This window comes from Zea mays, chromosome 7 (genome assembly GCF_902167145.1).
Source record: "Zea mays cultivar B73 chromosome 7, Zm-B73-REFERENCE-NAM-5.0, whole genome shotgun sequence".
Taxonomy (NCBI): domain Eukaryota; kingdom Viridiplantae; phylum Streptophyta; class Magnoliopsida; order Poales; family Poaceae; genus Zea; species Zea mays.
The window spans coordinates 1,340,114-1,366,604 of record NC_050102.1 but is presented as its reverse complement, the minus strand read 5'-3'; positions in this window follow the sequence as shown (position 1 = coordinate 1,366,604).

The following is a 26,491-nucleotide window of genomic DNA, read 5'->3' as shown; positions in this document are numbered from 1 at the left end:
AGCCCTGGGTCGGGCGGAGCTTCCTATGGTGCCTTTGGCAGGGCCTGGCTTCCTGTCAGCATCACTCTGTCAAGTGGCGCTGCAGTCGGAGTGGCGCAGGCGGCGCTGTCCTTCTGTCAGACCGGTCAGTGGAGCGGCGAAGTGACGGCGGTCACTTCGGCTCTGCCGGAGGGCGCGTGTCAGGATAAAGGTGTCAGGCCACCTTTGCGTTAAATGCTCCTGCGATTTGGTCGGTTGGTGCGGCGATTTAGTCAGGGTTGCTTCTTAGCGAAGGCAGGGCCTCGAGCGAGCCGAAGATGTGTCCGCCGCTGGAGGGGGGCCTCGGGCGAGACGGAAATCCTCCGGGGTCGGCTGCCCTTGTCCGAGGCTAGGCTCGGGCGAGGCGTGATCGAGTCGCTCGAATGGACTGATCCCTGACTTAATCGCACCCATCAGGCCTTTGCAGCTTTATGCTGATGGGGGTTACCAGCTGAGAATTAGGAGTCTTGAGGGTACCCCTAATTATGGTCCCCGACAGTAGCCCCCGAGCCTCGAAGGCAGTGTTAGCACTCGCTTGGAGGCTTTCGTCGCACTTTTTTGCAAGGGGACCAGCCTTTCTCGGTTGCATTTTGTTCCGGTGGGTGCGCGCGAGCGCACCCGCCGGGTGTAGCCCCCGAGGCCTCGGAGGAGTGGTTTCACTCCTTCGAGGTCTTAATGCCTTGCGTAATGCTTCAGCTGGTCTGGTTGTTCCCTCATGCGAGCTGGCCGTAGCCCGGGTGTACGGTCGGGGCCCAAGTTCTCAGGCTGGTATGTTGACACTGTCAACGGTTTGGCCGGAGCCGGGTTTGCGAGAGCAGCCCCCGAGCCTCTGCACAGGGCAAGAGGGCGATCAGGGACAGACTCGGCTTTTTTACATACGCCCCTGCGTCGCCTTTCCGCAAGGAGGAGGGGGGGAGAGCGCCATGTTACCCTCGATGGGCGCCGAACATGGTGTCTCCGGTGAGTTGCAAGCGGGTAATCCGAGTGGACGTCCGTGCCCCGTTCGTTAGGGGTCGGCTAGGGGCCCAGAGGCATGCCCAAAAGTACCTGCGGGTGATCTGCCGGACCCGGTCCCCTGGCGACGGGGTCCGAGGGCTCGATGCCTCCCTCCGATGGGATTCCGTTGCAAGATCGCTCCCACTGGTCTCGGAAATGTCCTAGGGTACCTCGGGAGCGCAGCCCGAGCCTTGGTTATGTATCGAACGTACCCCTGGTCATCCCTCGCTCGGCGTCTGAGGCGGCTGTGAACCCTTCGGGGGCCAGCCTTCGAACCCCTGATCAGTAATGGGCACGGAGCCCGAGTAGCCTGAGGCGGCCGTGGAACCCTTCGGGGGGTCGGCCTTCGAACCTCTGACCAGTAGTGGGTGTAGGGCCCACGCGATCTGAGGCGGCTGTTGAACCCTTCGGGGGGGCCAGCCTTCGAACCTCTGATCAGTAAGGAGGCTCGGAGCCTGATTCCTTCACGGGGAAGGATCCCTTTCGGAGTATCCCCCTTTCCCGGTCCCTGTCGCAAGAGATAGAGAAAGAGGAAAAAGGGAAAAGGATACGAAACCGAACGACGCGGCGTACCTTTTTTGGCGTGGTTGTTTCGGCGAAGGCGAAGCGTCGCCCGCTGCTACTGCCAGAAGCGCCGCCTGTCCAGCCGCGGAGTTAATGCGACGGGGCGAGTAGTTGGCGGGGCGGTCGTTGCGCGTGCGCGAGCCGTTCGAGGGACGGATCACGAGCGCGTTGTCTTCACGCCGTGAGAGGGGGTTCTCTTGCTGCCCCCGGATGGGACGTGAGCTTGGCTGACGACGTGACCGCTGCTCCCGCGCGCCTGCCACCGTCATTACTGCCGGCCCACTTTTGGCCGCGTTGACCGCCGCGTCAGGCTGGCGCTGCTGGGTCGCGCGCTGGGTCGCCTCGAGTCGCGGTATTGGTTCCGCAATCGAGGAGGCGCGGTGGTGGCGCAGGCGGTGCAGTTGCTTGCATGCAGCATCCGGCGCACCGGTTGCGCGACGCGTGGGCCTAGGCCTCTATGCTGACGTGTCGGGAGTCGGAGAAGCGCGTCCACTTGGCGTGGTTGCATGCCGCCTGCATGGCTGCCCGCCTCTTTCGCCCGTTGGTCTGGGCAAAAGTGGAGGGTCACTTGTAACCGCTGGGCGGTTGCGTGCACCACGCGCGGCGGTTTGGCTTCTTCTGCTCGGAGCCGGTCTGCATGACATGCGGGACCCAGCCCCCGCGCCGCAGGGGAGGGCTTTGGAGCGTGTTGGAGAAGACTCGGCCCGTGACGGTTGGGGGTGCAAGCAGGGAGAGTTGCCTTTAAAAGGAGGGTGACCCCTTTCGAAAGGCGACCGCGTCCTCTAGCTCCCTTATGCACCGCGTCTTTCCACCTTCCAAGCCCCCGGATGGGGGATACCCGCCGTCTTTTTGCCTCGTCGTTGGAGGGACGCAACTCCGTGGGAGTTGGTACCTTTTGGCCATCGTTCAGCTTCAAGGATTTTCATCATGCAGCCCGGCTGCACCCCTCCACTGGTGGTCACCCAAGATGGTGACCTCCAGCTTGATGGTGGGGTAAAGCGAGCCGAGCTGCGGCCTCTGCCCCTCCCTCAGCCTCAAGGATTTTCATCACCAGGACTGGGGAGGAGAGTGTGCCGAGTTGGGGTCGGCCCCTGCGTGGGCGGCGGCCCGCTCCTTCACTCAGTGATTGGAGGGAAGGGCGGTCGTCGTCCGTGGCGCCGGCAGCTGCACCGTGCCTGGCTCTCGGACGCGAGTGGCTTCGGAGCCGCTCGCAGTGCCGGCGTCTGCCACGGCAGCTGGAAGAGGTTCTTCCGCCGGCGCTGATAGCCAAGGCCGGCCACGGGCTGACCTCCAACTCTACGGCCTTCTGCCCGTCCTTGCCTCACGAGTTTGGGCATGGGCGGGGGCCTCCTGGCAGCAGCATCCGCCCTGAGGTCAGTGCTGCCGCTGTTCGGCCCCCCGGAGCAGAAGTCGTCGTCGTCGCCGCTGCTGGAGCGGGTGACGGCGCGCCGTTCGCCGGTCTTCCGTTGCTCCGCAGGCCCACCCCTATCGAGTGGGGTTGTTCGTACCTGCGGAGGGGGGAACCGGAGTTCCTTTTGTAATGGCACTTCGAATGCCGGTGTTTTTGTTCATTTCGACTTTTGGGGCCTGAACATGTATGTAATTTCGGCACGGAGCCGTGTTTTTTCCTCATTTTTGAGCGCTAAGACTCGTCTGTTGATTATCTGAACCGCTTCACCAAGCATGAGTCGCCCCGTGTCAAGGTGACGAGTGAGGTATCCGTATCCCGGAGGCGTAGGAGTCCCTCGGCTCGGTCGGCCTTGCTGTCCGAGGCTCTTCTAGCTTAGTTAAAGGGACCCCTCGGCCGCTCTTCGATGAGCCGAGGCCAGGGGTAGCGATATCAGTATGAACAGAGGCGGAGTCGGCTCGAGAATGAAACCTGGTTGGCCGGAGCCTAGCCGGGTTGTCCGTTGGCGGGACCGATGTTGGAGTTGATCAGACGAGGCCTCAGGTCGGGCTGGCGCCATTGGGAGATGGTCGGCCGAGGCCCCAGGGGCGACCGGCCGAGCCGCCTGCTCGGGCCGGATTCCCGAAGAAGTCCCTAGCAGCGATTGCCCGGGCGTGGTGATGACGTCGTCCTTCGGAGCGGAGATCCTCGGACCGCGTCGCCGTCCGAGGCTAGGTCGGGCCTCGCCGAAGGTGTCGTCGATGCCGAGGGTGTTGCTGCCCCCTTCCAGCGTCAAGACCCGAGCCTGCAGGGTCAGAGTGTCTTGTAGCGTGTGCCTTCTGCAGCCGCCGAGGCCAGAATACACGCCCTCGCTGCGTTGTAAAGCTGCGTCTCCTTTCCTCTTGTTTCGAGTATCTGGACTTTTTTGTCGGTAACAGGGATGTTTGTGTGAGTGGGAGTTGCTTCTCGCGAAAGGTGATGAGTGAGGTATTCGTATCCCGGAGGCGTGGGAGTCCCTCGGCTCGGTCGGCCTTGCCGCTTACGCGTACTTTCACCCGTCCATGAGGCCCTGCCACCGACTCAGTCGAGAAGGCTCGAAGGATTGCTTCGGCAGAAGAACTTCCGAACATGAAGACTTGTTCGGTTCGCGGAATCACTTTATCCGAGCGCGAGTTACTTATCGCAGAAGGTGATGAGTGAGGTATCCGTATCCCGGAGGCGTAGGAGTCCCTCGGCTCGGTCACCCTTGGCTGCTTACGTGTACTCCATCGTTTTCAGGATCCACTTTTCGAAGTAGTCAAAAAGCACGAAAGATATTCTGGCAGAAGAGACCTTTTTTCGAGGAAAATTTCGACGCAGAGGGGGTTCCCCCCCTTTTAGCCCCCGAGGGAGGGTCGGGCTTTGCCGAGGCGAGGCCGACCCTTCCTTGATGACTAAACTTTGCGTGGCTGCGAGGTATATGAACGACTTGAAAACATCTTAAGGGTAAAAGCGACGTAGCTGTTGGATGTTCCAAGCGTTGTCGTAGACCTCGCCTTGACTGTTGGCCAACTTGTACGTTCCGGGCTTCAGAACTTTGGCGATGACGAATGGCCCCTCCCAGGGGGGGCGTGAGCTTGTGCCTCCCTCGGGCGTCTTGCCGCAGCCAAAGCACCAGGTTGCCCACCTGGAGGTCTCGGGGTCGGACCCCTCGGGCGTGGTAGCGCCGCAGGGACTGCTGATACCGCGCCGAGTGTAGTAAGGCCTTGTCCCGAGCCTCTTCCAGCTGGTCTAGCGAGTCTTCTCGGCTAGCTGGTCTAGCGAGTCCGAGCCCTGGGTCGGGCGGAGCGGAGTTCGCCGTCTTCCGGGTCTTAGCCCGAGTCCGAGCCCTGGGTCGGGCGGAGCGGAGTTCGCCGTCTTCCGGGGCTGAGCCCGAGTCCGAGCCCTGGGTCGGGCGGAGCTTCCTATGGTGCCTTTGGCAGGGCCTGGCTTCCTGTCAGCATCACTCTGTCAAGTGGCGCTGCAGTCGGAGTGGCGCAGGCGGCGCTGTCCTTCTGTCAGACCGGTCAGTGGAGCGGCGAAGTGACGGCGGTCACTTCGGCTCTACCGGAGGGCGCGTGTCAGGATAAAGGTGTCAGGCCACCTTTGCGTTAAATGCTCCTGCGATTTGGTCGGTTGGTGCGGCGATTTAGTCAGGGTTGCTTCTTAGCGAAGGCAGGGCCTCGGGCGAGCCGAAGATGTGTCCGCCGCTGGAGGGGGGCCTCGGGCGAGACGGAAATCCTCCGGGGTCGGCTGCCCTTGTCCGAGGCTAGGCTCGGGCGAGGCGTGATCGAGTCGCTCGAATGGACTGATCCCTGACTTAATCGCACCCATCAGGCCTTTGCAGCTTTATGCTGATGGGGGTTACCAGCTGAGAATTAGGAGTCTTGAGGGTACCCCTAATTATGGTCCCCGACACCCGTATTCTTCAGCATCTGGCTCCGGTAGCACAGGTAAACCCTAACCCTAGATCTCACTTGCGTCGTTTCTAAACCCTAATCCTGCTAACCCTAGATTGTTTTGCTCTTTTGTAGGTCAGTTGTTGATGCCTCGTCTTCCTCCTCTGGGGTAGATCGGGCACGGCGACTACGTGCACCGTTGAGGGACGGTGCTGGAGATCGGCCGTCCGCGGTGAAGGTCGCCATGGCGGATGATGACGATGTCAATTCGGTCACCGGCAACGACGACCTTCGCGTGGCAGGGCTTGTCCCAGATGACGAAGACAACATCCAAGTTGATGCTGCTGCTTTGCTCGGTATCGATCTAACCTCTGCTCCCGTCGATCTAAGTTCTAATCCGGGCGACACTGGTGGAGAGCCTGCGACAGCCACCGACACTCCGGTCGGCTCGACCAGCACCGATGGTGGTACTGGTACCTCATCTATTAGTAAGCGTAAATCTACTGTCTGGGTTGATTTTGGTGAGGTATTTGAGAAAGTGAATGGGTCCAATGTTTGAATTGCTGCTATTTGTAGAATGTGTAAGACTCGATTATCTGCTAGATCTTCTGCTGATACTGGGCATTTGCTTAGACACCAGAAAGCATGTAGGAAGAAGGTTGATCACGCTGCTAGAGTCCAGTCTCGGCTTGCTTTCAATCCTGATGGTTCTCTACACACAATTGGGAATATGATCCTATGGGCCTGTTTGGTTCAGCTTTTTTCTGACCAGCTTTTCTGAAAATCTGGCTGTGGAGAGAATCTGGCTGTGGGAAGAATCTGAGTATTGTGTAGATTACATGCGGAGGAAGATGAAGTGGTCCAAAGGGTTCAGGATCTAGAAACCAATCATGACGATTCGACCGATTTTGTGTTCATATTATTTTGGACGGTTTTTATCAAAGCGATTCTTATAGAAGCTAGCTAAAAAGTTGGGGCGTTTGGCGATCTGCAGCAGCTTTTGGTGGCCAGAAGCTAAAAAAGCCCAAACAAACAGGGGCTATTATTGCTCGAACTGAGTTGTGTCGTCTGATTGCTAGGCTTGACCTTCCATCAGGTATAGGTGAGACACAGGCCTAGGACGATTATATTGCTCGTGCTCATAACCCCAGGTTTACCAAAGTTTCTAGACAGACCACCACTAGAGATCTTCTCAAGCTTTTCACTAAACGACGTAATGTGCTAATCAATTCTGTGTTGCTGAAAGGGAAATGTGCCCTTGGGCCATTTCTAAGTATTTTGGTGATTGAACGTCAACACAAGTGCTTCAATGTGAATCAATGCCCATGGATGAACAAAGTGCAAATCTACAACAAAGGTATGTCTCTAAGTCTTAGTACATTGGTTTTGTGTACTAATATATTTGCCTAAGTGTTAGAAACAGAAAGAAGAAGAGAAGAGAAGACTTGGTTGTGTACAGCCAAGGGGCTGTTTCGGTCTGGGGCACCGGACTGTCCGGTGGTGCACCGGACAGTGTCCGGTGGTGCACCGGACAGTGTCCGGTGCGCCAGGCTGCCTCAGCCGAAGAGGCCGCTCTCGGGAATTGGCTGACGGCGTACGGCTAAAATTCACCGGACTGTCCGGTGTGCACCGGACTGTCCGGTGAGCCAACGGTCGGCCAGGGCCAACGGTCGGCCGCGCGATCAGCGCGGGACACATGGTCGAGCCAACGGTCGGAAGGGGGCACCGGACTGTCCGGTGTGCACCGGACATGTCCGGTGCGCCAACGGCTCCCGCATCTGCAACGGTCGGCTTCGCCATTTAAGGAAAGGAATCGGGCACCGGACACTGTCCGGTGTGCACCGGACTGTCCGGTGCGCCCGACGACAGAAGGCAAAGATGGCCTTCCAGATTTGTTTTCAACGGCTCCTAGCTGCCTTGGGGCTATAAAAGGGACCCCTAGGCGCATGGAGGAGTATATAAAGCAACTCTTGAGCATCCCTGATCATCCACACTCAGTCTTTGCGCATCCGTTTGTGATTCTAAGTGATTCGAGCTCTGTTCTTGTGAGAAACTGTGAGATAGTCCTTGAGCTCGATTCTTGGCCGTGTGTGTGCGCATTTCGCTGTGGATTTGTGTGTGTTGCTTCCCTCCCTTACTCCGTGCTTTTTGTGAATCTTAAGTGTAAGGGCGAGAGACTCCAATCTGTGGAGATTCCTCGCAAGTGGGATAAAGATAAGCAAGGCAAAATACCATGGTATTCAAGTGGGTCTTTGGACCGCTTGAGAGGGGTTGATTGCAACCCTCGTCCGTTGGGACGCCACAACGTGGAGTAGGCAAGTTTTGTACTTGGCCGAACCACGGGGTAAATCACCGTGTCTACTCTGTGTTGAATTCTTTGTGATTGTCGTATTGTGCAAGATCTCCTCCTTAGCCACTTGGCAATTATTGTACTAACCCTTAACAAGTTTTTGTGGCTATAAGTTAAGTTTTTACAGGATCACCTATTCACCCCCCCCCTCTAGGTGCTCTCAATTGGTATCGGAGCCGTTATCTTCACAAAGGGACTTACCGCCCGAAGAGATGGATCCTAAGGGGAAGGGAATCGTGATCAACGACAAAGAAAAGGAATCCTTCGTCAACGAGCCGAAGGACGACAAGCCTACCGACTCCGGCTCGGGGCATAGACGGAAGGAAGGGAAGAAGAAGAAGACAAGGCGCATCAAGGAGATCATCTACTACGACGATAGTGATGAGTCTACTTCTTCCCAAAAGGATGATGACAACGACTACAAAAAGACGGTCAATTCGAACTTTTCATTTGATTATTCTCGTATTCAACATAGTTCGAATTCGCATTTGCTTTCCATTCCTCTTGGCAAACCTCCACACTTCGATGGGGAGGACTACGGATTTTGGAGTCACAAAATGCGTAGTCACTTATTCTCTCTCCATCCAAGCATATGGGAGATTGTGGAGAATGGAATGAAATTTGATAGCTCGGATAGCCCTATGTTTATAAATGAACAAATTCATAGAAATGCACAAGCTACTACTGTTCTCTTAGCGTCTTTGTGCAGGGAAGAGTACAATAAGGTGAGCGGCTTGGACAATGCCAAGCAGATATGGGACACCCTCAAGATCTCTCACGAGGGGAACGACATCACCATGCTCATCAAGATGGAGTTGGTGGAGGGCGAGCTTGGACGATTCGCCATGATAAGGGGAGAGGAGCCAACTCAAACTTACAACCGGCTCAAGACCCTTATCAACAAAATAAGGAGCTACGGAAGCACGCGTTGGACGGATCACGACGTCGTCCGCCTAATGCTCAGGTCCTTTACCGTTCTTGATCCTCATCTCGTGAACAATATTCGTGAGAATCCCAGGTACACGATGATGACGCCCGAGGAAGTACTTGGAAAATTCGTGAGCGGGCGGATGATGATCAAGGAGGCAAGATACGTCGACGACGCGTTGAACGGTCCACTCCACGAGCCTCAACCCTTTGCTCTAAAGGCAACAAGGAGCAAGGAGTCGCTACCTAGCAAGGTGGCGCAAGTTGAGGCGGCCGGGCTCAATGATGAAGAGATGGCTCTCATCATCAAGAGATTCAAGACGGCGCTAAAAGGTCGAAAGGGACAGCCAAGCAAGGCCAAGACCAAGGGAAAGCGATCATGCTTCAAATGCGGTAAGCTTGGTCATTTTATTGCTAACTGTCCCGAAAATGATAGTGACCAGGAGCAAGGGAAAAATGGGAAGAGAGAGAACAAGAAGGTTTACAAGAAGGCCAAAGGCGAAGCACACCTTGGAAAGGAGTGGGATTCGGATTGCTCTTCGTCCGACTCCGACGACGAAGGACTTGCCGCCACTGCCTTCAACAAATCGGCTCTCTTCCCCAACGAGCATCACACTTGCCTCATGGCAAGGGAAAAGAAGGTAATCACTCGTAATGCTAATACTTATGATTCTTCCAGTGATGATGAATCTAGTGAGGATGAGATTGATTACTCTAGTTTATTCAAGGGATTGGATAGAACTAAGATAGCTAAGATTAATGAGTTGATTGATGCCTTAAATGAAAAGGATAGAATCTTAGAGAAACAAGAAGACCTTTTATATGAAGAACATGATAAATTTGTTAGTGCACAAAATTCACTTGCTCTAGAAGTTAAAAGAAATGGAATACTTTCTTGTGAACTTTCTACTTGTAATGAAACCATTTCTTCTTTGAAAGGTGAAATTAATGTTTTAACTGCTAAACTAGAAGTAGCAAGTAACTCGTGTGTTGAAAATATTACAATTTGCACTAGGTGTAAGGATTTTGATGTTAATGCTTGTAGTGAACACTTAGTTTCAATTTCAAAACTAAATGATGAAGTGGCTAGTCTTAATGCTCAACTTAAGACTAGCAAGAGTGAAGTTGATAAAATAAAATTTGCAAGGGATGCCTACACAGTGGGTAGACACCCCTCAATTAAGGATGGTCTTGGCTTCAAGAGAGAGGCCAAGAACTTAACAAGCCATAAAGCTCCCATCTTCGTCAAGGAGAAAGGGAAGGCCCCTATGGCTAGTAGTGCTAAAAGGAACCATGCTTTCTTGTACCATGATAGGAGACATGCTAGAAATGCTTATAATGATTTTGATTCACATGTTTATGATTCTCATGCCATGTTTGCTTCTAGTTCTTCCTATAAGCATGATAGAGATATGTGTAGGAGAAATGTTGTGCCTAGGAGAAATTTTGCTCATGTTCCTAGAAAAGTTGTGAACAAACCTTCTACCATTTATTATGCTTGCAATGCTCCCTTTGCTATTTGTAGAAAGGGTAAGAAGGTAATTGCTAGGAAGTTAGGGGCAAAATGCAAGGGAGACAAAACTTGCATTTGGGTCCCTAAGGAAATTTGCACTAACCTTGTAGGACCCAACAAGAGTTGGGTACCTAAGTCCCAAGCCTAAATTTGCCTTGCAGGTTTATGCATCCGGGGGATCAAGCTGGATTATCGACAGCGGATGCACAAACCATATGACGGGGGAGAAGAAGATGTTCACTTCCTACGTCAAGAATAAGGATTCCCAGGATTCAATTATATTCGGTGATGGGAATCAAGGCAAGGTAAAAGGGTTAGGTAAAATTGCAATTTCTAATGAGCATTCTATCTCTAATGTATTTTTAGTAGAGAGTCTTGGATATAATTTGCTATCTGTTAGTCAATTATGTCATATGGGGTATAACTGTCTATTTACAAATGTAGATGTGTCTGTCTTTAGAAGAAGTGATGGTTCACTAGCTTTTAAGGGTGTATTAGACGGCAAACTTTATTTAGTTGATTTTGCAAAAGAAGAGGCCGGTCTAGATGCATGCTTAATAGCTAAGACTAGCATGGGCTGGCTGTGGCATCGCCGCTTAGCACATGTGGGGATGAAGAACCTTCACAAGCTTCTAAAGGGAGAACACGTGATAGGTTTGACTAACGTGTATTTCGAAAAAGATAGACCTTGCGCAGCTTGTCAAGCAGGTAAACAAGTGGGAGGAGCGCATCACAGCAAGAATGTGATGACCACTTCAAGACCCCTGGAGCTGCTGTATATGGACCTCTTCGGACCCGTCGCCTATCTGAGCATAGGAGGGAGTAAGTATGGTTTAGTTATTGTTGATGACTTTTCCCGCTTCACTTGGGTATTCTTTTTGCAGGATAAGTCTGAAACCCAAGGGACCCTCAAGCGCTTCCTCAGGAGAGCTCAAAATGAGTTTGAGCTCAAGGTGAAGAAGATAAGGAGCGACAACGGGTCCGAATTCAAGAACCTTCACGTGGAGGAATTTCTTGAGGAGGAAGGGATCAAGCACGAGTTCTCCGCTCCCTACACACCACAGCAAAATGGTGTGGTAGAGAGGAAGAACAGGACGCTAATCGACATGGCGAGGACAATGCTTGGAGAATTCAAGACCCCCGAGTGTTTCTGGTCGGAAGCCGTGAACACGGCTTGCCACGCCATCAACAGGGTCTACCTTCATCGCCTCCTCAAGAAGACTTCGTATGAGCTACTAACCGGTAACAAACCCAATGTATCTTACTTTCGTGTATTTGGGAGCAAGTGCTACATTCTAGTGAAGAAAGGTAGAAATTCTAAGTTTGCTCCCAAAGCTGTAGAAGGGTTTTTGCTAGGTTATGACTCAAATACAAAGGCGTATAGAGTCTTCAACAAATCATCGGGTTTGGTTGAAGTCTCTAGCGACGTTGTATTTGATGAGACTAATGGCTCCCCAAGAGAGCAAGTTGTTGATTGTGATGATGTAGATGAAGAAGATGTTCCGACGGCCGCTATACGGACCATGGCGATTGGAGAAGTACGACCACAGGAACAAGATGAACGAGATCAACCTTCTTCCTCAACTATGGTGCATCCCCCAACCAAAGATGACGAACAGGTACCTCAAGTGGAGGCGCTTGATCAAGGGGGAGCACAAGATGATCAAGTGATGGAGGAAGAAGCGCAACCGGCACCTCCAACCCAAGTTCGAGCGATGATTCAAAGGGATCATCCCGTCGATCAAATTCTGGGTGACATTAGCAAGGGAGTAACTACTCGATCTCGATTAGTTAATTTTTGTGAGCATTACTCCTTTGTCTCTTCTATTGAGCCTTTCAGGGTAGAGGAGGCCTTGCTAGATCCGGATTGGGTATTGGCCATGCAGGAGGAGCTCAACAACTTCAAGCGCAATGAAGTTTGGACACTGGTGCCTCGTCCGAAGCAAAATGTTGTGGGAACCAAGTGGGTGTTCCGCAACAAACAGGACGAGCACGGGGTGGTGACGAGGAACAAGGCTCGACTTGTGGCAAAAGGTTATGCCCAAGTCGCAGGTTTGGACTTTGAGGAGACTTTTGCTCCTGTGGCTAGGCTAGAGTCAATTCGTATCTTGCTAGCATATGCCGCTCACCATTCTTTCAGGTTGTACCAAATGGATGTGAAGAGCGCTTTCCTCAACGGGCCAATCAAGGAGGAGGTGTACGTGGAGCAACCCCCTGGCTTCGAGGATGAACGGTACCCCGACCATGTGTGTAAGCTCTCTAAGGCGCTCTATGGACTTAAGCAAGCCCCAAGAGCATGGTATGAATGCCTTAGAGACTTTTTAATTGCTAATGCTTTCAAGGTTGGGAAAGCCGATCCAACTCTTTTTACAAAGACATGTGATGGTGATTTGTTTGTGTGCCAAATTTATGTCGATGACATAATATTTGGTTCTACTAACCAAAAGTCTTGTGAAGAGTTTAGCAGGGTGATGACGCAGAAATTCGAGATGTCGATGATGGGCGAGTTGAACTACTTCCTTGGGTTCCAAGTGAAGCAACTCAAGGACGGCACCTTCATCTCCCAAACGAAGTACACGCAAGATCTGCTAAAGCGGTTTGGGATGAAGGACGCCAAGCCCGCAAAGACTCCGATGGGAACAGACGGACACACCGACCTCAACAAAGGAGGTAAGTCCGTTGATCAAAAAGCATACCGGTCAATGATAGGTTCTTTGCTTTACTTATGTGCTAGTAGACCGGATATTATGCTTAGCGTATGCATGTGTGCTAGATTTCAATCCGATCCTAAGGAGTGTCACTTAGTGGCGGTGAAGCGAATTCTTAGATATTTGGTTGCTACGCCTTGCTTCGGGCTCTGGTATCCAAAGGGGTCTACCTTTGACTTAGTTGGATACTCAGACTCCGACTATGCTGGATGTAAGGTCGATAGGAAGAGTACATCGGGGACGTGCCAATTCTTAGGAAGGTCCCTGGTGTCATGGAACTCTAAGAAACAAACCTCCGTTGCCCTATCCACCGCTGAGGCCGAGTACGTTGCCGCAGGTCAGTGTTGCGCGCAACTACTTTGGATGAGGCAAACCCTCCGGGACTTTGGCTACAATCTGAGCAAAGTCCCACTCCTATGTGACAATGAGAGTGCTATCCGCATGGCGGAGAATCCTGTTGAGCACAGCCGCACAAAGCACATAGACATCCGGCATCACTTTTTGAGAGACCACCAGCAAAAGGGAGATATCGAAGTGTTTCATGTTAGCACCGAGAACCAGCTAGCCGTTATCTTCACTAAGCCTCTAGATGAGTGAAAGGGAAATGTGCCTTTGGGCCATTTCTAAGTATTTTGGTGATTGAGTGCAAACACAAGTGCTTAAATGTGAAAATATGCCCAAGGATGAACAAAGTGCAAATCACAAGTTAAGGTATGTTTCTAAGCCTTAGTACATTGGTTTGTGTACTAATATTCTTGTCTAAGTGTTAGAAACAGGAAGAAGAAGAAAAGAAAGGAAGTGGAGAGTGACTGTGTAAAGCCAAAGGCTGCTTCGGGCTGGGGCACCGGACTGTCCGGTGCGCACCGGACAGTGTCCGGTGCGCCAGACCAGCGCAGCGCAAACCAGCCGCTCTCGGGTTTTTCTCCGGCGACTTCGGCTAAAATTCACCGGACTGTCCGGTGTACACCGGACTGTCCGGTGAGCCAACGGTCGGCCGGGCCAACGGTCGGCCGCGTGATCGGCGCGCGACACGTGGCCGAGCCAACGGTCGGAAGGAGGCACCGGACTGTCCGGTGTGCACCGGACTGTCCGGTGCGCCAGATCTGCAACGGTCGGCAACGTTCGGCTGCGCTGTTTATGGAAATAAATCGGGCACCGGACAGTGTCCGGTGTGCACCGGACTGTCCGGTGCGCCCGACGACATAAGGCAAGGATAGCCTTCCAGATGTGCTCTCAACGGCTCCTAGCTGCCTTGGGGCTATAAAAGGGACCCCTAGGTGCATGGAGGAGACAACCAAGCATTCCTTGAGCACTCTTGATCACTCACACATCAATCTCGCGCACTTGTTCGACATTCTAGTGATTTGAGCTCTGTTCTAGTGTGCTAGTCTTTTGAGCTCAAGTCTGGGTCTTGTGTGTGCGTATTCGCTGTGATCTTTGTGTCGTGTGTGAGTTGCTAATCCCTCCCTTGCTCTGTGATTCTCTGTGAACATCTTTTGTAAGGGCGAGAGGCTCCAAGTTGTGGAGATTCCTCGCAAACGGGATTGAGAAAAGAAAAGCAAGAACACCGTGGTATTCAAGTTGATCATTGGATCACTTGAGAGGAGTTGAGTGCAACTCTCGTCCGTTGGGACGCCACAACGTGGAGTAGGCAAGTTTTGTACTTGGCCGAACCACGGGATAACCACTGTGTCATCTCTGTGATTGGATTCTTGTGCTTATTGTGTTTTGACTCCTCTCTAGCCACTTGGCATAAACTGTGCTAACGCCTAATCAAGTTTTGTGGCTATAAGTTTAAGTTTTTACAGGATCACCTATTCACCCCCCCTCTAGGTGCTCTCAATTGGTATTAGAGCCGTTCTCTTCAAGAAAGGGACTAACCGCCCGAAGAGATGGATCCTAAGGGGAAGGGAATTGTGATCAACGACAAGGAGAAGGAGTCCTTCTTCAACGAGCCAAGGGATGACAAGTCCAATGACTCGGGCTCGGGCCACAAGCGAAAAGATGGGAAGAAGAAGAAGACAAGACGCATCAAGGAGATCGTCTACTACGACAGCGATGAGTCCTCTTCTTCCCAAAAGGACGACGACCACGACAAACAAAAGACGGTTAACTCAAACTTTTCTTTTGATTATTCGCGCATTCCATATAGCTCAAATGCTCATTTGCTCCCCATTCCACTTGGCAAACCTCCTCACTTTGATGGAGAGGACTACGGATTTTGGAGTCACAAAATGCGTACTCACCTATTTTCTCTCCATCCAAGCATTTGGGAGATTGTGGAAAGTGGAATGAAATTTGATAGCTCGGATAGCCCTTCATTCATTAATGAGCAAATCCATAAGAATGCACAAGCTACCACTGTTCTTCTAGCTTCACTGTGCAGGGATGAATATAACAAAGTGAGCGGCTTGGATAACGCCAAGCAGATCTGGGACACCCTCAAAATCTCTCATGAAGGGAATGACGTTACCTTGCTCACCAAAACGGAGTTGGTGGAAGGCGAGCTTGGACGGTTCGCGATGATAAGGGGCGAGGAGCCAACTCAGACATACAACCGGCTCAAGACCCTTATCAACAAAATAAGGAGCTACGGAAGCACGCGATGGACGGACCACGACGTCGTCCGACTAATGCTCAGGTCCTTTACCGTTCTTGATCCTCATTTGGTGAATAATATTCGTGAGAATCCCAGGTACACCAAAATGTCGCCCGAAGAAGTCCTAGGAAAATTCGTCAGCGGGCGAATGATGATCAAGGAGGCAAGGTATGTGGACGACGCCTTGAATGGACCGATCAACGAGCCGCAACCTTTTGCTCTCAAAGCCACAAGGAACAAGGAGGCGCTACCCAGCAAGGTGGCACAAATTGAGGCGGCTGGTCTTAATGATGAAGAAATGGCCCTCATTATCAAGAGATTCAAGACGGTGCTAAAGGGTCGCAATGGACAGCCGAGCAAGACTAAGACCAAGGGAAAGCGATCATGCTTCAAATGCGGTAAGCTTGGTCATTTTATTGCTAACTGTCCTGATAATGAAAGTGACCAGGAAAAGGGGAACAAAAGGGAGAAGAAGAAGCACTACAAAAAGGCCAAGGGCGAGGCGCATATAGGCAAGGAGTGGGATTCGGATTGCTCCTCCTCCGACTCCGACAATGAGGGACTCGCCGCCACCGCCTTCAACAAATCGGCCCTCTTCCCCAACGAGCGTCACACGTGTCTCATGGCTAAGGAGAAGAAAGTAAGTACTCGAAACTCTACTTATGCTTCTTCTAGTGGTGATGATTCTAGTGGCGATGATGAAATAGACTATTCTAGTTTATTTAAAGGTCTAGATAGAATTACGATTGGCAAAATTAATGAATTAATTGATGCATTGAATGAGAAGGATAAACTCTTAGAGAAACAAGAGGATTTATTGTATGAAGAGCATGATAAATTTTTAGAAGCTCAAAAATCTCATGCTCTAGAAGTTAAAAGAAATGAAATGCTTACTTGTGAATTATCTTCATGCCATGAGACAATTTCAAAATTAAAGAGCATTAACGATGAGTTGAATGCTAAGATAGAAATAGCTAGTAAATCAACAACTTGTGTAGAAAATGTTGTTATTTGCAATAGATGTAAAGACTTTGATATTGATGCTTGTAGTGAACACATAGCTTCTATTGCAAAGTTAAATAATAAAGTGGCTAGTCTTAATGCCCAACTTAAGACTAGCAAAAGTGAATTTGATAAGTTAAAATTTGCAAGGGATGCTTACACAATAGGAAGACATCCCTCAATTAAGGATGGGCTTGGCTTCAAGAGGGAAGCCAAGAACTTAACAACCCATAAGACTCCCATCTCCACCAAGGAGAAAGGGAAGGCTCCTATGGCTAATAGTGTTAAGAAGAATCATGCTTTCATGTACTATGATAGGAGATATTCTAGAAATGCTTTTAGAGGTCATGATGTTTTTGATTCTTATGCTATGACTGCTTCTAGTTCTCATGTTATGCATGGTAGAAATGGGCTTAGAAGAAATGTCGTTCATCAAATGCCTAGGAGAAATGTTGTTAGGAAAATAGTGAATGAACCTTCTACGATTTATTGTGCTTTGAATGCTTCCTTTGCAATTTGTAGAAAGGATAAGAAAATTGTTGCTAGGAAGTTAGGGGCAAAATGCAAGGGAGACAAAACTTGCATTTGGGTCCCTAAGGAAATTTGTACTAACCTTGTAGGACCCAACAAGAGTTGGGTACCTAAGTCCCAAGCCTAAATTTGCCTTGCAGGTTTATGCATCCGGGGGATCAAGCTGGATTATCGACAGCGGATGCACAAACCATATGACGGGGGAGAAGAAGATGTTCACTTCCTACGTCAAGAATAAGGATTCCCAGGATTCAATTATATTCGGTGATGGGAATCAAGGCAAGGTAAAAGGGTTAGGTAAAATTGCAATTTCTAATGAGCATTCTATCTCTAATGTATTTTTAGTAGAGAGTCTTGGATATAATTTGCTATCTGTTAGTCAATTATGTCATATGGGGTATAACTGTCTATTTACAAATGTAGATGTGTCTGTCTTTAGAAGAAGTGATGGTTCACTAGCTTTTAAGGGTGTATTAGACGGCAAACTTTATTTAGTTGATTTTGCAAAAGAAGAGGCCGGTCTAGATGCATGCTTAATAGCTAAGACTAGCATGGGCTGGCTGTGGCATCGCCGCTTAGCACATGTGGGGATGAAGAACCTTCAAAAGCTTCTAAAGGGAGAACACGTGATAGGTTTGACTAACGTGCATTTCGAAAAAGATAGACCTTGTGCAGCTTGTCAAGCAGGTAAACAAGTGGGAGGAGCGCATCACGGCAAGAACGTGATGACCACTTCAAGACCCCTGGAGCTGCTGCATATGGACCTCTTCGGACCTGTCGCCTATCTGAGCATAGGAGGGAGTAAGTATGGTTTAGTTATTGTTGATGACTTTTCCCGCTTCACTTGGGTGTTCTTTTTGCAGGATAAGTCTGAAACCCAAGGGACCCTCAAGCGCTTCCTCAGGAGAGCTCAAAATGAGTTTGAGCTCAAGGTGAAGAAGATAAGGAGCGACAACGGGTCCGAATTCAAGAACCTTCAAGTGGAGGAATTCCTTGAGGAGGAAGGGATCAAGCACGAGTTCTCCGCTCCCTACACACCACAGCAAAATGGTGTGGTAGAGAGGAAGAACAGGACGCTCATCGATATGGCGAGGACGATGCTAGGAGAGTTCAAGACCCCCGAGTGCTTTTGGACGGAAGCCGTTAACACTGCTTGCCACGCCATCAACAGGGTCTACCTTCATCGCCTCCTCAAGAAGACGTCATATGAGCTACTAACCGGTAACAAACCCAATGTATCGTGCTTTCGTGTATTTGGGAGTAAATGCTACATTCTAGTGAAGAAGGGTAGAAATTCTAAGTTTGCTCCCAAAGCTGTAGAAGGGTTTCTATTAGGTTATGACTCAAATACAAAGGCGTATAGAGTCTTCAACAAATCATCGGGTTTGGTTGAAGTCTCTAGCGACGTTGTATTTGATGAGACTAATGGCTCTCCAAGAGAGCAAGTTGTTGATTGTGATGATGTAGATGAAGAAGATGTTCCGACGGCCGCTATACGCACCATGGCGATTGGAGAAGTGCGGCCACAGGAACGAGATGAACGAGATCAACCTTCTTCCTCAACTATGGTGCAACTCCCAACCGAAGATGACGAACAGGTACCTCAAGTGGAGGCGCTTGATCAAGGGGGAGCACAAGGTGATCAAGTGATGGAGGAAGAAGCGCTATCGGCACCTCCAACCCAAGTTCGAGCGATGATTCAAAGGGATCATCCCGTCGATCAAATTCTGGGTGACATTAGCAAGGGAGTAACTACTCGATCTCGACTAGTTAATTTTTGTGAGCATTACTCCTTTGTCTCTTCTATTGAGCCTTTCAGGGTAGAAGAGGCCTTGCTAGATCCGGACTGGGTGTTGGCCATGCAAGAGGAGCTAAACAACTTCAAGCGCAATGAAGTTTGGACACTGGTGCCTCGTCCGAAGCAAAATGTTGTGGGAACCAAGTGGGTGTTCCGCAACAAACAGGACGAGCACGGGGTGGTGACAAGGAACAAGGCTCGACTTGTGGCAAAAGGTTATGCCCAAGTCGCTGGTTTGGACTTTGAGGAGACTTTTGCTCCTGTGGCTAGGCTAGAGTCAATTCGTATCTTGCTAGCATATGCCGCTCACCATTCTTTCAGGTTGTATCAAATGGATGTGAAGAGCGCTTTCCTCAACGGGCCAATCAAGGAAGAGGTGTACGTGGAGCAACCCCCTGGCTTCGAGGATGAACGGTACCCCGACCATGTGTGTAAGCTCTCTAAGGCGCTCTATGGACTTAAGCAAGCCCCAAGAGCATGGTATGAATGCCTTAGAGATTTCTTAATTGCTAATGCTTTCAAGGTTGGGAAAGCCGATCCAACTCTTTTTACTAAGACTTGTAATGGTGATTTGTTTGTGTGCCAAATTTATGTCGATGACATAATATTTGGTTCTACTAACCAAAAGTCTTGTGAAGAGTTTAGCAGGGTGATGACGCAGAAATTCGAGATGTCGATGATGGGCGAGTTGAACTACTTCCTTGGGTTCCAAGTGAAGCAACTCAAGGACGGCACCTTCATCTCTCAAACGAAGTACACGCAAGATCTACTAAAGCGGTTTGGGATGAAGGACGCCAAGCCCGCAAAGACGCCGATGGGAACCGATGGACACACCGACCTCAACAAAGGAGGTAAGTCCGTTGATCAAAAAGCATACCGGTCAATGATAGGGTCTTTACTTTATTTATGTGCTAGTAGACCGGATATTATGCTTAGCGTATGCATGTGTGCTAGATTTCAATCCGATCCTAAGGAGTGTCACTTAGTGGCGGTGAAGCGAATTCTTAGATATTTGGTTGCTACGCCTTGCTTCGGGCTCTGGTATCCAAAGGGGTCTACCTTTGACTTAGTTGGATACTCAGACTCCGACTATGCTGGATGTAAGGTCGATAGGAAGAGCACATCGGGGACGTGCCAATTCTTAGGAAGGTCCCTGGTGTCATGGAACTCTAAGAAACAAACCTCCGTTGCCCTATCCACCGCTGAGGCCGAGTATGTTGCCGTAGGACAGTGTTGCGCGCAACTACTTTGGATGAGGCAAACCCTCAGGGACTTTGGCTACAATCTGAGCAAAGTCCCACTCCTATGTGATAATGAGAGTGCTATCCGCATGGCGGAAAATCCTGTTGAACACAGCCGCACAAAGCACATAGACATCCGGCATCACTTTTTGAGAGACCACCAGCAAAAGGGAGATATCGAAGTGTTTCATGTTAGCACCGAGAACCAGCTAGCCGATATCTTTACCAAGCCTCTAGATGAGAAGACCTTTTGCAGGCTGCGTAGTGAGCTAAATGTCTTAGATTCGCGGAACTTGGATTGAATTGTAGCATACATGTGTTTATGCTTTTGATCATGTTCCTTTTTGCATTTTGTTGCTTATTATGGTGCTCAAGTTGTACAAACACTCCCTGGACCTCACAAGTCCGTTGCAAAGTAATGCACATGTTTAGGGGGAGATGTGTTACAACTTGACCCTTTGAGACTAACCATGTGCTTGAGTTTGGTAATTTAGTCTCGAAGGAGGATTGAAAGGGAAAAGGTGGACTTGGACCATGAAAGACTTCCACTGCACTCCGATGAGAGGGTAACTAATTCCAAGTTCATCTCATGAAATCTTATTGCCATTTGCTTTTAATTGAAGACTTTGGTGAGGCAATGGGGTTAACAGGCCAAGATTAATCCCGTTTTGGTGCTTGATGCCAAAGGGGGAGAAAATAAAGGCCAAAGCAATAAATGGATCAGCTACCACTTGAGAAATTTTGAAAAAGTATAATAGAGCTTTTGGTTTGTCAAAACTCTTGTATTGTCTCTTTTGTCAAAAGTTGGCTTCTTGTGGGGAGAAATGTTGATTATGGGAAAAAGGGGGAGTTTTTGCAATCCGTGGTCAAATTTCTTTGGAATGACTCTCTTTATGCTTCAACATGTGTGTTTGACTTAGAGATAGAGATTTGAGTTTGATTTGCAAAAACAAACCAAGTGGTGGCAAAGGATGATCCATATATGCCAAAATTGAATAAAACTCAAAGTTAGTTTTTATTTGAAGTAGTTTTGCACTTGTTCCACTTGCTTTATGTTGTGTTGGCATAAATCACCAAAAAGGGGGAGATTGAAAGGGAAATGTGCCTTTGGGCCATTTCTAAGTATTTTGGTGATTGAGTGCAAACACAAGTGCTTAAATGTGAAAATATGCCCAAGGATGAACAAAGTGCAAATCACAAGTTAAGGTATGTTTCTAAGCCTTAGTACATTGGTTTGTGTACTAATATTCTTGTCTAAGTGTTAGAAACAGGAAGAAGAAGAAAAGAAAGGAAGTGGAGAGTGACTGTGTAAAGCCAAAGGCTGCTTCGGGCTGGGGCACCGGACTGTCCGGTGCGCACCGGACAGTGTCCGGTGCGCCAGACCAGCGCAGCGCAAACCAGCCGCTCTCGGGTTTTTCTCCGGCGACTTCGGCTAAAATTCACCGGACTGTCCGGTGTACACCGGACTGTCCGGTGAGCCAACGGTCGGCCGGGCCAACGGTCGGCCGCGTGATCGGCGCGCGACACGTGGCCGAGCCAACGGTCGGAAGGAGGCACCGGACTGTCCGGTGTGCACCGGACTGTCCGGTGCGCCAGATCTGCAACGGTCGGCAACGTTCGGCTGCGCTGTTTATGGAAATAAATCGGGCACCGGACAGTGTCCGGTGTGCACCGGACTGTCCGGTGCGCCCGACGACAGAAGGCAAGGATAGCCTTCCAGATGTGCTCTCAACGGCTCCTAGCTGCCTTGGGGCTATAAAAGGGACCCCTAGGCGCATGGAGGAGACAACCAAGCATTCCTTGAGCACTCTTGATCACTCACACATCAATCTCGCGCACTTGTTCGACATTCTAGTGATTTGAGCTCCGTTCTAGTGTGCTAGTCTTTTGAGCTCAAGTTTGGGTCTTGTGTGTGCGTATTCGCTGTGATCTTTGTGTCGTGTGTGAGTTGCTAATCCCTCCCTTGCTCTGTGATTCTCTGTGAACATCTTTTGTAAGGGCGAGAGGCTCCAAGTTGTGGAGATTCCTCGCAAACGGGATTGAGAAAAGAAAAGCAAGAACACCGTGGTATTCAAGTTGATCATTGGATCACTTGAGAGGAGTTGAGTGCAACTCTCGTCCGTTGGGACGCCACAACGTGGAGTAGGCAAGTTTTGTACTTGGCCGAACCACGGGATAACCACTGTGTCATCTCTGTGATTGGATTCTTGTGCTTATTGTGTTTTGACTCCTCTCTAGCCACTTGGCATAAACTGTGCTAACGCCTAATCAAGTTTTGTGGCTATAAGTTTAAGTTTTTACAGGATCACATATTCACCCCCCCTCTAGGTGCTCTCAATGAGAAGACCTTTTGCAGGTTGCGTAGTGAGCTAAATGTCATAGATTCGCGGAACCTGGATTGAATTGTAGCATACATGTACTTATGCTTTTGATCATGTTCCTTTTTGCAATTTTGTTGCTTATTATGGTGCTCAAGTTGTACAAACACTCCCTGGACCTCACAAGTCAGTTGCAAAGTGTTGCACATGTTTAGGGGGAGATGTGTTACAACTTGACCCTTTGAGACTAACCATGTGCTTGAGTTTGATGATTTAGTCTCGAAGGAGGATTGAAAGGGAAAAGGTGGACTTGGACCATGAAAGACTTCCACTGCACTCCGATGAGAGGGTAACTTATTCCAAGTCCATCTCATGAAATCTTATTGCCATTTGCTCTTAATTGAAGACTTTGGTGAGGCAATGGGGTTAAAAGGCCAAGATTGATCCCGTTTTGGTGCTTGATGCCAAAGGGGGAGAAAATAAAGGCCAAAGTGATAAATGGATCAGCTACCACTTGAGAGATTTTGAAAATAGTAGAATAGAGTTTTTGTTTTGTCAAAAGCTTTTATTGTCTCTTATTGTCTCTATTGTCAAAAGTTGGCTTCTTGTGGGGAGAAGTGTTGATTATGGGAAATAGGGGGAGTTTTTGAAAAAGTTGGCTTCTTGTGGGGAGAAGTGTTGATTATGGGAAATAGGGGGAGTTTTTGAAATCTTTGATCAATCTCTTTTGGAATGACTCTCTTTATGCCTCAACATGTGTGTTTGACATAGAAATAGAGATTTGAGTTTGATTTGCAAAAACAAACCAAGTGGTGGCAAAGGATGATCCATATATGCCAAAATTGAATCAAAATCAATTTGGGTTTTATTTGAAATGATTTTGCACTTGTTCTAGTTGCTTTATATTGTGTTGGCATAAATCACCAAAAAGGGGGAGATTGAAAGGGAAATGTGCCCTTGGGCCATTTCTAAGTATTTTGGTGATTGAACGTCAACACAAGTGCTTCAATGTGAATCAATGCCCATGGATGAACAAAGTGCAAATCTACAACAAAGGTATGTCTCTAAGTCTTAGTACATTGGTTTTGTGTACTAATATATTTGCCTAAGTGTTAGAAACAGAAAGAAGAAGAGAAGAGAAGACTTGGCTGTGTACAGCCAAGGGGCTGTTTCGGTCTGGGGCACCGGACTGTCCGGTGGTGCACCAGACAGTGTCCGGTGGTGCACCGGACAGTGTCCGGTGCGCCAGGCTGCCTCAGCCGAAGAGGTCGCTCTCGGGAATTGGCTGACGGCGTACGGCTAAAATTCACCGGACTGTCCGGTGTGCACCGGACTGTCCGGTGAGCCAACGGTCGGCCAGGGCCAACGGTCGGTCGCGCGATCAGCGCGGGACACGTGGCCGAGCCAACGGTCGGAAGGGGGCACCGGACTGTCCGGTGTGCACCGAACATGTCCGGTGCGCCAACGGCTCCCGCATCTGCAACGGTCGGCTTCGCCATTTAAGGAAAGGAATCGGGCACCGGACACTGTCCGGTGTGCACCGGACTGTCCGGTGCGCCCGACGACAGAAGGCAAAGATGGCCTTCCAGATTTGTTTTCAACGGCTCCTAGCTGCCTTGGGGCTATAAAAGGGACCCCTAGGCGCATGGAGGAGTATATAAAGCAACTCTTGAGCATCCCTGATCATCCACACTCAGTCTTTGCGCATCCGTTTGTGATTCTAAGTGATTCGAGCTCTGTTCTTGTGAGAAACTGTGAGATAGTCCTTGAGCTCGATTCTTGGCCGTGTGTGTGCGCATTTCGCTGTGGATTTGTGTGTGTTGCTTCCCTCCCTTACTCCATGCTTTTTGTGAATCTTAAGTGTAAGGGCGAGAGACTCCAATCTGTGGAGATTCCTCGCAAGTGGGATAAAGATAAGCAAGGCAAAATACCGTGGTTGGACCGCTTGAGAGGGGTTGATTGCAACCCTCGTCCGTTGGGACGCCACAACGTGGAGTAGGCAAGTTTTGTACTTGGCCGAACCACGGGATAAATCACCGTGTCTACTCTGTGTTGAATTCTTTGTGATTGTCGTATTGTGCAAGATCTCCTCCTTAGCCACTTGGCAATTATTGTACTAACCCTTAACAAGTTTTTGTGGCTATAAGTTAAGTTTTTACAGGATCACCTATTCACCCCCCCTCTAGGTGCTCTCAGTTGCCTGCTACTTCTTCGGTTGCATTAACCTCAGATATTTGGTCTGGTAATGCTAAGGAGGACTATATTAGTGTTGTGTGTCATTATGTTAATGTTGATTGGGAATTACAGAAAAGGGTCATTGGTCTTAGGCTTATTGAGGTTAGACATACTGGTCAAAATATTGCTTAAAGGATTGTTGTTGTGGTTGAGGAGTTTTGTCTGGTTGACAAGATTTTCTATGTCACTCTAGACAATGCTTCTTCAAATTCAAAGGCTATGGATACATTGACACCTTTGTTTGCTGGTTATTTGGGTCCTGATCTTCACCTGAATCTCAGGATCCTAATAGGCGTAACTACACTCTTATGCATCAATGTTGTGCTTGTCATATCATTAATCTCATTGTTAAATTTGGAATGAAGAGACTGAAACCTTTTTTGGAAGATTTTAGAACTGCAATTAATTTCTTAAATGCTTCTAATTCTAGAATTGCAACATTTAAAGAGTACTGCAAAGCAAGGGGTGTTAGGCCCAAAAAATTTGGCTTCGATATGGATGTTAGATGGAATTCTACTTATTTGATGCTTAAACACTTGGTCCATACAAAACTATTTTTTCTGTCTTCATCAATTCACATTATGAGTCACAATTGTTGCCTCCTAATCATTGGTATGTTGCTGAGAAGATTTTAGAGTTTCTAGAACTCTACTATGACTCTACTGTTGTTCTGTATGGTGTTTATTATCCAACTAGTCCACTAGTTCTTCACCATATTCTGGAAATTGCATCTCATTTGAAAGCATGTGAAAGAGATGTGAATCTTAGAACTATTGTGTTTCCAATGCAACTTAAATTCCTTAAGTACTGGAGTGACATACCTATGCTATATTCATATGCATTCATTCTGGACATTAGAGCTAAGATGAGAGGTTTCTTTAATGTGTTGCATTTACTTGGTGACTGCACTCGATGTGAGTACAGTACCTATTATGCCGAGGACTCATTCCAGAACTTATTCTTTAACGAAGATGAACCTGTTGCTGCTTTGTGATTTTGGTATTTACTACTTAGTTCTAGACTCTGATGTGGTGATCTGTTCTGTGCTTTGTCATTGTGAGAGAGAGATTTTGTATTGTAATCTACATTTGTAACAGATATAAACTTAGTGACTAAACTTTGAGCTGGTTGCATTCTTTTTTCCTTTCTAGGGTTTTACACAATGGTGAGTTTTACCTAGAAAGGTTTTTAATGATGCAACATTGCACAAAACAGCTCATTTATTATATTTTTCTATATTTTTCTGTTATTTTTTTTTGCTGTGATTAAACATGTCGGGCTTCGTGCTGGCACGACCCGTTTTTAATGTCGTGCCCAGCGGGCCAGCCCGACACGAAAACTAGCCCAAAGGGCCGTGCCTGGACCAACGTCCAAACACGTGGGCTCTTCAAACACGACCCGTTAAGCACGAAGTACCGTGCCGGCCCGTTTGATGTTGAGCGGTGCTTGACCGGGCTCGTGCCGGGTCGGCCTGTTGGCCATCTATAGCGTAGCTACTAGCTCATGCATCATCATCACCTGATCATGCATAAATCATAATCGACTGAGCGAGGAATTAGGGCCTGTTTGTTTACCCCCATGGATTATATAATCTGGATTATTTTTGGAGGATTATATAATCTGGATTATATAATCTGAGTAGTCCTGTTTGTTTACCCAGATTATTTGAGTTGTTAATAGGATTCTTTTGTATGAGGAAGACAAGAATGCCCTCTATATTTGTACTAGGTTGAAACTCATATATGAAAAAAAATAATTCAATTGACATTGGCAAATATTGCATTAGCAATATTATCACGGAAGGCATTCATGTCACCTTCTTCATCTCCAAATTGACTAGTACTAGGCGCAAAAACGATTCGGTGGATTATAATGGCAATGGTGGGT